The 12,059-nt window shown below is 38.1% G+C and overlaps 1 protein-coding gene across 2 annotated transcripts in view; it reads right to left on the bottom strand.

Annotated features, from left to right (window-relative positions):
- The window catches only part of LOC139724779 (adenylate cyclase type 9-like), a 143,475-nt gene that overhangs the window by 112,484 nt on the left and 18,932 nt on the right, over positions 1 to 12,059 (bottom strand). The window contains exon 1 of one of the 2 annotated variants that reach the window (XM_071635892.1): positions 7,703 to 8,179. The exons of the other annotated variant lie outside the window; for it this stretch is intronic. The gene's annotated coding sequence lies outside the window, so the exon portion shown is untranslated. Of the gene's footprint in view, positions 1 to 7,702; positions 8,180 to 12,059 lie in introns of those variants that run through there. 2 annotated transcript variants of the gene reach the window in all.

The raw sequence follows: 12,059 nt of genomic DNA, 5'->3' as shown, positions 1-12,059 counted from the left end.
ATACTGTACTTCTCCTGTGCACTTTCAAAAGAATATATGCTGTCATCATAATCAGGTTGAAGACTGGAAAGCAGATTGCACTAATCCATGGAGCACTTACTAGGATTCAAGAATACTGACCATGGGGGAAAAATAAGGAGACACTTAAAGCCGCAGTACACTTTCAGAATCAAAATTTAGTTTGATAAATACTGGCCCAATTTTGGTTGGATTGGTTGATATCCACTAAGTCTCATGTATCATTGACCTCCAAGAGTAGCCAAATTAGAAATACAGTAGAAATTATCTGCACAAATATGGACTTGTGGGGGGGGGGGGGGGAGGAGCATTACTCTGCATCTGAAAAGTGCATGTCAGAAAGAAGATTGGTGAAATTTGGTTGGTAGCCATTTCCTTGTCAAGGTTCTACGGCTCACATGATGTTGTGAAATGCCTTCTTTCGTAAGACTGGGGGAAGGAAAATAAAGTTTAATGAAATCATTTCAGATGCTTTTCCCAACCCCACACTGGGGCTTTAAAGGCAGTGGCCCTAATTTGCAAGTCATGGTGGAAAGAGGAGGAGGGGTGGGATCTAGTGAGAAAAAAAAGGGGTTTGGTTCAGCCTAGCAAGAAGGTGACTCACTTGGTCCAGAGATCCTCCTGCAGCAGAGCAGAGGAACATCAGATCAAAATTGTGACCTCAAAATAGGGGCTTGGTTTTGTGTCCTCAACCCATATTCACAAGCTGCATAAAGCCAGTGGTTTAGTAAAAGAGCATTACCCAAGAATAGGAGTTTATTTAGGTTGATATGATGCTCACCTGCTGGCAACAAAACGATATATCAAAATTTTGAAAGTGGACACTGGCAAGCATTTAAATCATGATACAGAGCTGTTGGTGATCAGCTAAGTCACTATTGAAAAGAAAAAAAGAAAAATCAGGACAATTTTCATACAAATGAATGCCAAACCAGGAGACAGCTTGCTCTAATATCTGACAAGTGGGTTCTGACTGGAACTGTCATCCATGCCAACTTAACAATACTGTAATATCAAAACTTTATCGAGAAAAAAAAGCATAATAAAATGCGCGTGCAAGAGCCAGTTTCTCCAGGAACCTCTACTTTGACATCAAGCCTCTTCTTTCTGCATTGTCTATCACTGGACAGGTGTGTGAGACAGTTTTTATCAGGATGGATACAGTGTTTACATCACCCTTGTGCGCCATGGGAGCTCACTGGCTGCAAAGTGCAGCTGGTGGCCTGGAGCTACAGACTTCTCTGCCCAAATGACTTCTGGATGGCTTCCACCTTGTAGGAAGATCTACAGCCAGCTTGCTAATAAGGAAGTCAAAAAAGAAAAAAAAAAAAAAAAAGAACTCGTGCAAGCCACCCTCCTTGCTCTTTCTCTCTTGTGAAAGTTTTTGAAACTCAACGGTTTGAAATTTTGGCACCTAGAAAGTATGTTCTATCTACCAGATTGATGTCAGCGGAAAATGCAAAACATAAACAATTCATTTCCTCTTTAACTTGCACAAAAAGAAAACACATAAACACTTAAGAAATTATCATAAAAAGAAATTATCATAAAACATTTGAGCACGATAACTTTCAGAATGAAAATTACATTTGGTTAAGAACTAAGTAAGGAGGATCTGGAACAGGATTGATGAAAGCATGTCATTCCAAAATCTGTATCAACTTCAGCTTGTATTACAATGTACATAGTCTTAAACAATAGCTAGAGTTTTTAGTAATATTGTTAGTCAGAATGAAGGAAGAAATGTGTTAAAATCAAAGCCATTTGGATTGTTCTGGTAGCTACAGGCCCAGTCTTGCAAACTTTAGATTGTCCGATGTGCCCAGGACTAAACCCGTCTAGGCGGTGTATTGTGGGACAGCAGACTCCCATATAATGGACCCCTAATCACCAGAAGTTGGCATCCTTGCTGCTTCTCTGCCCTTCAAACCCCGATGACGAGCGAAAGAAACGTGTCGTGATCCGACGAAACGGCGGGCATGGGCAAAGGCGCTGCGTGGCAACCAAATGCCCCTCGGGCAATTCGGGGAGTGAGCGATGCATCGCCGTAATGGCTGCACCTGCGTACATCCGAGGAAACCTTGTCCAATAAGCGGTACTTGATGGTTCAGGACAGTAGATGCCAAGAGTGCATTAAGGGAGTAGAATGTTTCAGTCTTGGACTCTTTGAAACGTGATGCCCCTTATTCCCCTCCCCTCATGCTGGAAACTACATGAACCATGAACTGGGAACGGGAGTGATATAATGGACAACGTTCACCTCAAAACATAGACTACACTATCTACAAATATGATATGTACAGAACTTTTTCTTGTCGGTTTCCAAAATAATTTTACATGTTCGAAAGTAACAGACAGGGGGCAGTGGTCATTTGAAGTATTGTTCATTCGCAGTAACATTTGGCAAGCATGATGTATGTGGCTGAATGACTCAATCTAAATGAATATGAAACAAAATTTGACATAAAGACAAGATTCAAAGGCCATTCATATTTGCGGACACAAGCCCCAATGCATGATAAATATCCCAATTTGTGGAGTACATGAGTGATACTCCATAACAAGAAGCAAATGAACTCAGTGACTGAACAATAAACATCTTTGGACAGGTGGTGAGGTCAAAGGTAAGCTACTGTATGTATCTATTCAGGAGCAGATGAAATTGATGACTAACGGAAAAACATGGAGATATTAATAACATAGAGAAAAGTCAGGCTGGCCAAGGATAGGCAGACTGTTTAAAGGGAAACACAGCCCTACAGAGACATAGAGAGAAGGAGAATGTGAGGGAGGGTTATTGTTAATGACAAATCAGATACATGTAGGGGGCCTATACGCAAGTGAAACGTTGTGCAGAATTTTTGTTTTGCTATGAATGTTACAAGCAAGGTACACCTGTCAGTGAGCCATCTACCTTGGCCAAATATGGACCAAATATGGCTCTAATCTTTCAAGGATCCACTTAGTGTTGATGAAATTTAGCAAGGCAATAACAAACCTCTTGAAAAATATTTCTCCTCAAACCTGATGACCATTTTTGTCTTTGTATTATAAAAAGCAAATCTACATTCACATTATGCTAAAGATCGCTTCATCAGTCCTGCTTTTTAATAATGTACATCCCTCTGATGCTAATTCACAAATAATCACAGGTACATGTATCAGAGCAGCATCTTTTCACTGTAGAGACATCACAGTAAGTACAGTTTGTTCATACCATATCGTTATTAAGCAAGTATGAAATCATATTCGAGATAATATAGGAGAAAACAGCTGAAAAAGCTGCTCCCTATTCAGAACAATTGCAAAAGTAAGCTCCTGTTCAGACAAGTAATTTCCTTGGATCATTGAGACATTTCTGAGTACACCTTTGTACTGAACAGGATAAACTACAATTGTATTGCTCTGCGATATACGACCGTCCTTGCCCTTTCTGGATATAATTGTATGCGTAATCAACGAGCAGTACAAAAGAGCAGTGAAGCAGAGACTCTCCATTCTATCAACAGTGACAAAAATACAACAAAAATAACAATAGTGAAAGCAAAATCTACATGGCATTGGCATATTTCACACAAAAACACCTGTTGGTCAGAAGTAAACAACAACAACAACAACAAGAATAACCAAAAGTGAACTGTGATCTCCAGAGATAAGACACAGCGAGCTGAGGAAGGGGGTCTCGCATTATGCGCACACAAAATCAGATGCAGATTTCTCTCTGCAAACAGTCTAACATCCAAGTACTTGATACAAGTGGCTTGATAAGAACAGAACGATGGAAGCACAGCAAGGAAAGGCAGGCAGGCAGGCATCACTTGGCCTTTGATACAACTACGGGAGGACACACGCCGCCGCCGATCTTCGCCACATGCCACGGTCAATATCAGTTGGGGCATGGCATGAATACAAAATGTGACCGTGCATCACAAAAACCAACAAAAAGTCACACAACTTGATTTTACACACGGACTCAAAATGGGTAAAAATGGATAAACCTAGTCGATTTGGATTTTCTTTTTTTCAGGAAGAGAAATGCTTTTATATAATTATAGAATTTGGGATCGTAAAACGATGTGAATTTGTTTCTTTTTTCTTTCTTTTTTCAGTTTTCCAAGAACACTTAAAGGGATGGTACAGTATTGGTGGAGATGAGAATTGGGCTTTTAACTTCTTGCAAGATACCAAGAAAACACTTATGATATAGTACAGAACATACCACTTTAAGAGGAATTGAAAGTTTATTTGATGAAAATTGGGTTTGGAATGACTGAAACATCCAAAAAAAAGTAAAACAAAGTGATCGTTATAAAGTGTGGGTCCCACACTTTATTAGAATCGCTCTTCTTTTGGATTTCTCAGCCATTTCAAAACCAATTTTCATCAAATAAATGTTGAATTCCTCATAGAATTAGATGCTCTTTCATATTTCATGAAAGGTTTCTCATTATTTCACCAAAAAAAATGTTAGAAACCTGAAATTAGGCCTCAACCAAAACTGTACGATCCCTTTAAGTTCTTTTTCTTTGTCTGTGTGATTAGGTATGTCGTATGTTTTTTTACCCACTCACTGAACACAGCACGGCTGGTGATATTTTTAAAGCACTTGAATTGACCCTAAACTTCAAAGCCTGTCTTCTCATTACACTTTTCCAAGGGTGTACTTTCTTTCTATTGTTTAGATGGGTTAGAAAAGTTCATTTGTATAGAGGTAAATATATCATTTTAAAGCTCAGAGTGTGCTCAAACAGAATCTGCCCTTAACTAAAATCCAAGTACGGTTACTTTTTGGTGGTTTTGGGATGCAGGGTCACAAACGTTCTTACTTTTGATGATAGATCTCAATAGTATGCCTTTATAAGTAGGCAGAAGAGAGCATACTACCAGTGCTACCTGATGTGAAACTAGCTTTGTCGTATATATTGTTAACAGGTACAGAAAAGAATATTCATATAGAATTAGTACCTTCTGGATGTATCAACCTTACAGTGTACATTATACAAAAGCTCACAGGCCATACATGTAGCTCTTTGAGAGTGGAATTTCCACACTTAAAATGTACATACATTGCAGGATGATCCAAACAATTCAGGGAAAAAGCAGAGTATTCCTCAATTGTACAACGAATGCACACAACTACAGGTTGTACACTACATCACACCTGATCTCACTGACCACTAGCATAACATGCCAGTATGTCAACAGGTTATCACAAAGCCTATCCAAAACATTGAAAGGTCATCAAATAATTGCTATTTGAAATTCCCTCCATTCAGCAGTCACACCTAAATACTGTACAAAGCTAACATCTTCCTAATCAATGTCGAGAAATTTTTAAAATTGTAAATCCCACAATGCACCACACATATCGCTCCTTGCTATTTTTACCAACTGTAGCACACTGGCATTGTGACATAGTAAGCATGTCATTCATGTACATATGCACAGGTCTGCTCATCGCAAGTAGTCGCGACAAATAAAGTTTCACAATTTTTTACAGTGAGAACGATGAATCAAAAGACACGTCCCTGATCGCTACCCAAATTTCAAAAATTTTTGCAATGAAAATGGCACTATTGATGCACAGGGTGCTACAAACCTAGGTACCTGCCCTGCTTGCCCGGGGCAGCTAAACATCACTGTTGGCTATGTGAAATAAATGTTTAATGCATGTGGCCCTTGCTCGTATGCCAACTGGGGTAAGTGTGTGAGATAACTTTGATAATGTCCTACTGCATCCACTTGACTCGCATTCAGAGAATCACGGTTCAACAAGTCTATGGTTGCATTTATCTTAAATTTTTCTGAGGCAGAATCCTGATCCTAAACACGTTTGAGGCATTTTTGGGCAATAGACAAACACAACTGCATTTTAAAATGCATTTAGAAACGCTGATTTGAAACACCATTAAAAGGGCGATGTGAAACACATTTTGAGAACTCGTTTATATCTCCAAGCTGCCAAGGTCAACTTCCAGTATACACCCAGTCTGTTAAACAAAACATGTTTTGAAACGTGATTCTCTCTTTCTAATTAGATAAACACAGCCTATATGGGATACGGGGGAAAAAAAATCTGCATCTAACTGACATGGCAGAGTGGGCATGGGTTTTTATCACTAAATGTAAGTGCTCAGTCATTTTACTTGCTCGTCAGTGTCGATCAGTTGCTTTTGGCAAGTGGCAAGCAGATCAGTAAGTGTACAAAGGAAGTTCGAAAGCTGGGGTCCATTGCATGAAGTCATCATAAAGTCTTGACAAATCTAAGAATGGCCAAAGTCGCTCATAAATTTCAAATCCATTTCATGTAAGTCTCTCACTCATAAGTGTGCCTTATGAGCAAAAAGTCTCTCATTCAAAACTTTCATGAAATGGACCTGTGGAGTCCCAACTGGCTGTGATCATATGACGACGTACAAGTCAATTTTCTATGGAGGCAGAAAAGAATTCCGCAGGTGCATTTTTGTGCCTTTGATGATCGGGGTTTGATGCTGCAATCTTTCTGAGCAATCAGAAGATTCATTTTGAACTCTAACATTATGCCAGGTATATTTTGCTCATTTATTCATCAAATGAAATTTCACCTAATGCTCAACACAAACATGGAAAACAAAAGTCATTCCCATCAAGAAATATGTGCAACAGAATTTATCGCAGCTATATACATGTATTATGAAAGTGTTTGAAATTGTACTCTCCAGGAAAGCCAATTATATCACTTTTCTGATCAATTGACAAATAAGACTCATATGGTATGCTTGTGTAATTTCCCAGAATACAGCGTAGTTACTTATGAATCAATAGGCCTACAAGTGTATCAGATTAGTGCCTGGACATGCCTAGTTGAGTAATTTTGACAGTTATTTCATCCTTCCCCAATTTATATTTCATTGTATCACTCATCTTTTATAATTATGATAGAGATGACAAAAAGTAATTACCATCATTAAAACATATATTCCTGAGAGAGTGGCTGGTCATTATACGATGAGATATACTGAATAAATTGTCTTTCAATCTGTGAGGCAGATCCAGTTTTGCACATACTTCAGATATATTTGAGTGATGGTATCATACATGGGATCTAAGGAAATATACCTGCCTTGACTTCACTTCATGAATCAACTTGGTAGCACTTTGTCACGCATGTTTTGTTTGTAATATAAGGAAGGGAAAAAAAAGGAATTCTGAGAATGAAATTAAAAAGAAAAATTATGACATTATTATCATGATACCCTCCTATCATACATTAAACTATCATGTATCCAATCTCAGTGTGATTTCACATACAGTAAGCAAATTATCTGTTATGGACCTATTAAAGAGACATTAATTAGCAAAAACAAACAAACAAACAAACAAAAGACAGATAGGCCTACACGTTTCAAATATCCTTGAGGTGATTTCTGACCACTGCATCTTATCAACCTCAATTCAGTCATACATTATATGCAAATACTGCAAATGCCTTTCTCCACAGGTAATACTAAACTTATATTTTTGTAAAAGATTATGGACATCACGTTCTGTCGCAAATCTGTCACATATCGTAAAAAAGCATAGGTCCTATATACCTGCGCATTCGGTTTAGCATAAAACAATATTAAGGACAAACATGCCATTTACACATTTTAAAAGTACGATAGCACAATTTTACGAGACAAGTGTAAGTAAAATTACGTACCAAGCGCTTGAAAAATCACATGCCCTGGATTGGAAGTGTTTATACATGCAAAGAGAATCCGTCCAACTGGAATTTCCTTGTGGTATCTACAGTGCCCAGGTAGCCAACCTATCCGGCTCCTCTCTCCAACACAGCAGGGAACAATCCGAAGCGAAACCAACCCAGCCGTCTGGCCAGCTCCAAGCTCCTTGTGGACAAATGGTGGATAATTCACATGGCATCAGCCGAAAACCCACCGCTCTCACACCCTGTGTGCTCGCCCCCTGGGCTGCGGAGTATCCAATGATATAATATTACCATGCATGCAAATCCAGGCCTGAGCTGAGGGCGCACACTTAGTCTTTGCCCCTAGACCTGATTTACAGGTGATCAATGAAGGGCTCACAAAAAAATGTCAGAGCCAGTGACAAATCTATCCATGCAACAATCTGTCTTGGGTCTCAGTAAGGATGAGCTGTATGCTATGCCTGTGGCATATTCAGGCTTCTAAGCCCCTACAAAATTGTTGTCCATATCTCAGGAGAGCAGGTTCTTCTGACTTGAAGTAGACTAGCATACTGGTAAATGCAGTAGGTACAAATAACACACAACTGGCACACATACACACACACACACACACACACAAACATAAACACATCTTCCATACACACATACACACACACACACACACACACACACACACACACACACACAGATGAAGACACTCGTTCAAGTGTATGTTGGAGACTCCCAACACACACACATGACATATGGACGGAACAGGCAGGCAATGCGCATGCAACAGCCATTTCTTTGCAAATGTATGCGGGAGAGCTACGCCTATGCATAGACGGTGAAGTCGGCCGGGGAGAAAATGTTCGGATGAACATCTCTGCGTCAATAATTAGAACATATTTAGTCTAATTAATAACTGACAGAAACGATATAATTATTCGTCTCCCTCTCACTCCTCACGCCCACAACTCTGCACTTTTCCTCTCCGTATAGCACCTGTTCTCCAGCAAACTTCAACCTTGCGCTCTTCTCTCTCTCAACTGAGATCTGAGAGAGGGACATTGCAAGGGGCAACCCCTGTAATTGGTAATTTAGACAAAAGGTAATTCATTATGTTTTAATGACGGAAAACAGTCCTTACAAGTTAAGAATGGTATGCACTCTACTTCTCAGTGTGGCCATACATATGTAAACAACATTATCAAATACTCTAATTTTCAGTATAAAGAAGAGGATGCTACATTTCTTTTACATATTTTTGAATTTGATACAAAGTCACACATGGCAAATTTTACGGTAATTCTTTGTGTTTGATAGTATATGCAATTTAAAGAGAGAGACGGAGACACAAAGAGATAAGACTGCTGTACAGTCCCACATACATATATGTGATTATCAAGAAATGCAGTTGACTGTGTACTGTTACATGTGACTGCCGTTCATTGACAAGTTTCACGCTTGGCAAAGGACTAATTTCTAATCATGTATGTGTAACTGAAACGCATGTCACAATTGTTTAGAGCTACCAAATGTTGTAGGTATACAAATGAGTCTGATACCAATCGCTATTATAGCAGTATTGGCAAAGAACATTCGATACAACATGTGTGTCCTAAACTCTATGGTCTGTCAAAAGCACACCACAACTGTAAATACTGTAATCGTGGAAATTTGTGTGCATTTTGAGCAATGTGAAACTGGCGCTTATGTAATGGTACTTTATATCTTTGATATGAAAGAGGGCATTGTAGGGGTATAACTGTTATGTTATCTTATAGAGCTCAGACCATTTAGATTACAAGTACATCTAGAGAATCAGGCACAACATGATAAAAAACACCTCTGGGCAATAACATAACTGTACTACTACTACTACTACTACTACTACATTCGAGGGCATGTTTTAGCTTCAGCCTACAAAAGTATATGCCATCTTGTGCTCCATTTATAAGCGAAGTTGCATCTCCATGGCTGTATGTGATTTCACAAAATAGGAGAAACATTATTTCAGTTCGCATTTTGACATTTTACAAAATGATTAATAAACCATTCAATAAAATCAATCAAAACAAACTAATTATCTAGCAGCATGAAATGAGCCTAAAAAAGAGAAAAGATCACATATATATTGTGGGATTGTACAGTTTGACTGTTACTATATGACAAAAGGGTTATTTGAGCTACACATTAGGAGAAACAAAACTGAGAAAAAAAAAAAAGAGGCTTTAAAGCTATGTGAGTGTGAGATCTTTCTTTATCTTTGTCATGAGATTGATCCCACAATTTAGTATTTTGCGGTTGGGACTGATAATCGTAATACCTAGGCGCTTTTTGCAAAGCCAATCTCAACTTAACTGAAATCAAGCAGGAAATTTCGCACTTTTCCATGTGTTTTGATAAATTGATTCCAAATACAATGTATGACGATTAATTACAGAGTAGGGTGATTCAGTGATGATATAAAACAGACAAAGAAAAGCACACATTTTCAAACACACACACGCACAAAACATGGGTATACAACTTACAAGGTTCAGCAATATTTGAGTAGGCAGCAGTAAACATTTCCCAGTGGCTGAACACATCGCGAATACATCTTTTCTCATAAAAATTTCATATCATAGCACAATAGTTTCTTCATGTACTGTCACTTTATATTATAACTCAGAACTGGAAAAGGTGAGGATGATACTGATTCCTATACAAGGCGGGGGGGGGGGGGGGGGGGGGGGGGAGGGAGGTCCCCTCTCTGGAGCAACTTAGGCTTATTCTTGAATGAAAATGTATAATTTCCATTAATTAAAGGGATGGTACAGTATTGGTGGAGATGAGAATTGGGCTTTTAACTTTTTGCAAGATACCAAGAAAACAATTATGATATAGTACAGAGCATACCATTTTAAGAGGAATTCAAAGTTTATTTGATGAAAATCGGGTTTGGAATGACTGAAACATCCAAAAACAAAGTAAAACAAAGCGATCGTAATAAAGTGTGGGTCCAACACTTTATTAGAATCGCTCTTTTTTGGATATCTCAGCCATTTCAAAACCAATTTTCATCAATAAACATTGAATTCCCCATACAATTACATGCTTTTTCATATTTTGTAAGAGGTTTCTCATAATTTCATCAAAAAGTGTTAGAAACCTGAAATTCGGTCTCAACCAAAACTGTACGATCCCTTTATGCACAGCATTATTATCATGTGGGCACTGACTTTGCTCTTGAGCATCTACAGTTCATTTCTTTGGTCTCTTGGATCCCATAACTGCTATCTAACTGAATACTATGCGATTGCTCATGCTTCAAGAGATTCTTGGAAAAGAGCAGTATATCCAACTATAGAGGGCTCACTACCAACACATTACATGCTATATATTCCAACAAAATTGGTTGTAGGGTAGTTGCTCAAATGCTATCAAGCAGTGCTGTATCCTGAATATATTTGCCTGTACAACCTTGAAATTTCAAATACTGGTACATTAAAACTTTTGCAGACAGAAAACTGAATAAGAGAGCTGTCATCATGAACAAGCAAAAATAAACAAAGCAAATAATATAATTGACTGTACATATCTCCATACAGTAATCAACTGGCATGCCTTAGCCAACCATGCTGTATTTTAGCTGGTATAAGAATAGCAGCTGTGACTGTGTCGAGAGTAAGTTAATATCAAAATTGTCTATTTATTACCCCTTCCTCTCCCCATCCCCCCCCCCAAAAAAAAAAAAAAGAAGGAAAAGAACATCAATCTTAGGGTAATATTTTGCATTAAAAAATAACAGGGTCATATCTTTCATAGTAAGAGTAGCAATACTAAAATTTTATGTTGTCTTTCCCCATTCACATTTGAACATTATCTGAATACATTTCTTCAAATGATTTCATTGATACATTTTTCTAATATTGAAGAATTTGACCTTGGCCTTTGAATCTGCCATCAAAAATACCAAAGATAGGATACTTTTATTAATTCTCTTTTTTTTTCACAATATCCAATCAACTAAACTTCACAACATCTTTTCCAAGTCATGTAAAGGAATCATATTTTAAATATCAGGCTTTCTTAAATGTATTTTTGTTTAAATTTGTGTGTACATGTATACTGCATGTGTGTGCATGTGCAATATTTCTAAAACACGGCACTGTAAAATTCAAGTATAGGGCTTTTCATAGCACCCGCCACTGTGAAATTTTTACACTAGGTTGTCCTTTCATACACGAGAACAGCAAAGGATATACAAAGGAGAGATATCCTATCATGTGACTTCACGACCACAAATACCACTTTCTTCTTCTGAAGTAAAATTTAAAATACCCCATCAACTGCACTGCAGCAGATTTATCAATGACACGACTTA

Source organism: Diadema antillarum, unplaced genomic scaffold, assembly GCF_040938485.1.
Source record: "Diadema antillarum isolate AM-2024a unplaced genomic scaffold, OU_Dant_1.0 scf00000228, whole genome shotgun sequence".
Lineage (NCBI taxonomy): Eukaryota > Metazoa > Echinodermata > Echinoidea > Diadematoida > Diadematidae > Diadema > Diadema antillarum.
Note: the sequence above shows the minus strand (reverse complement) of the source record. Positions and strands in the feature narration are given on the sequence as shown.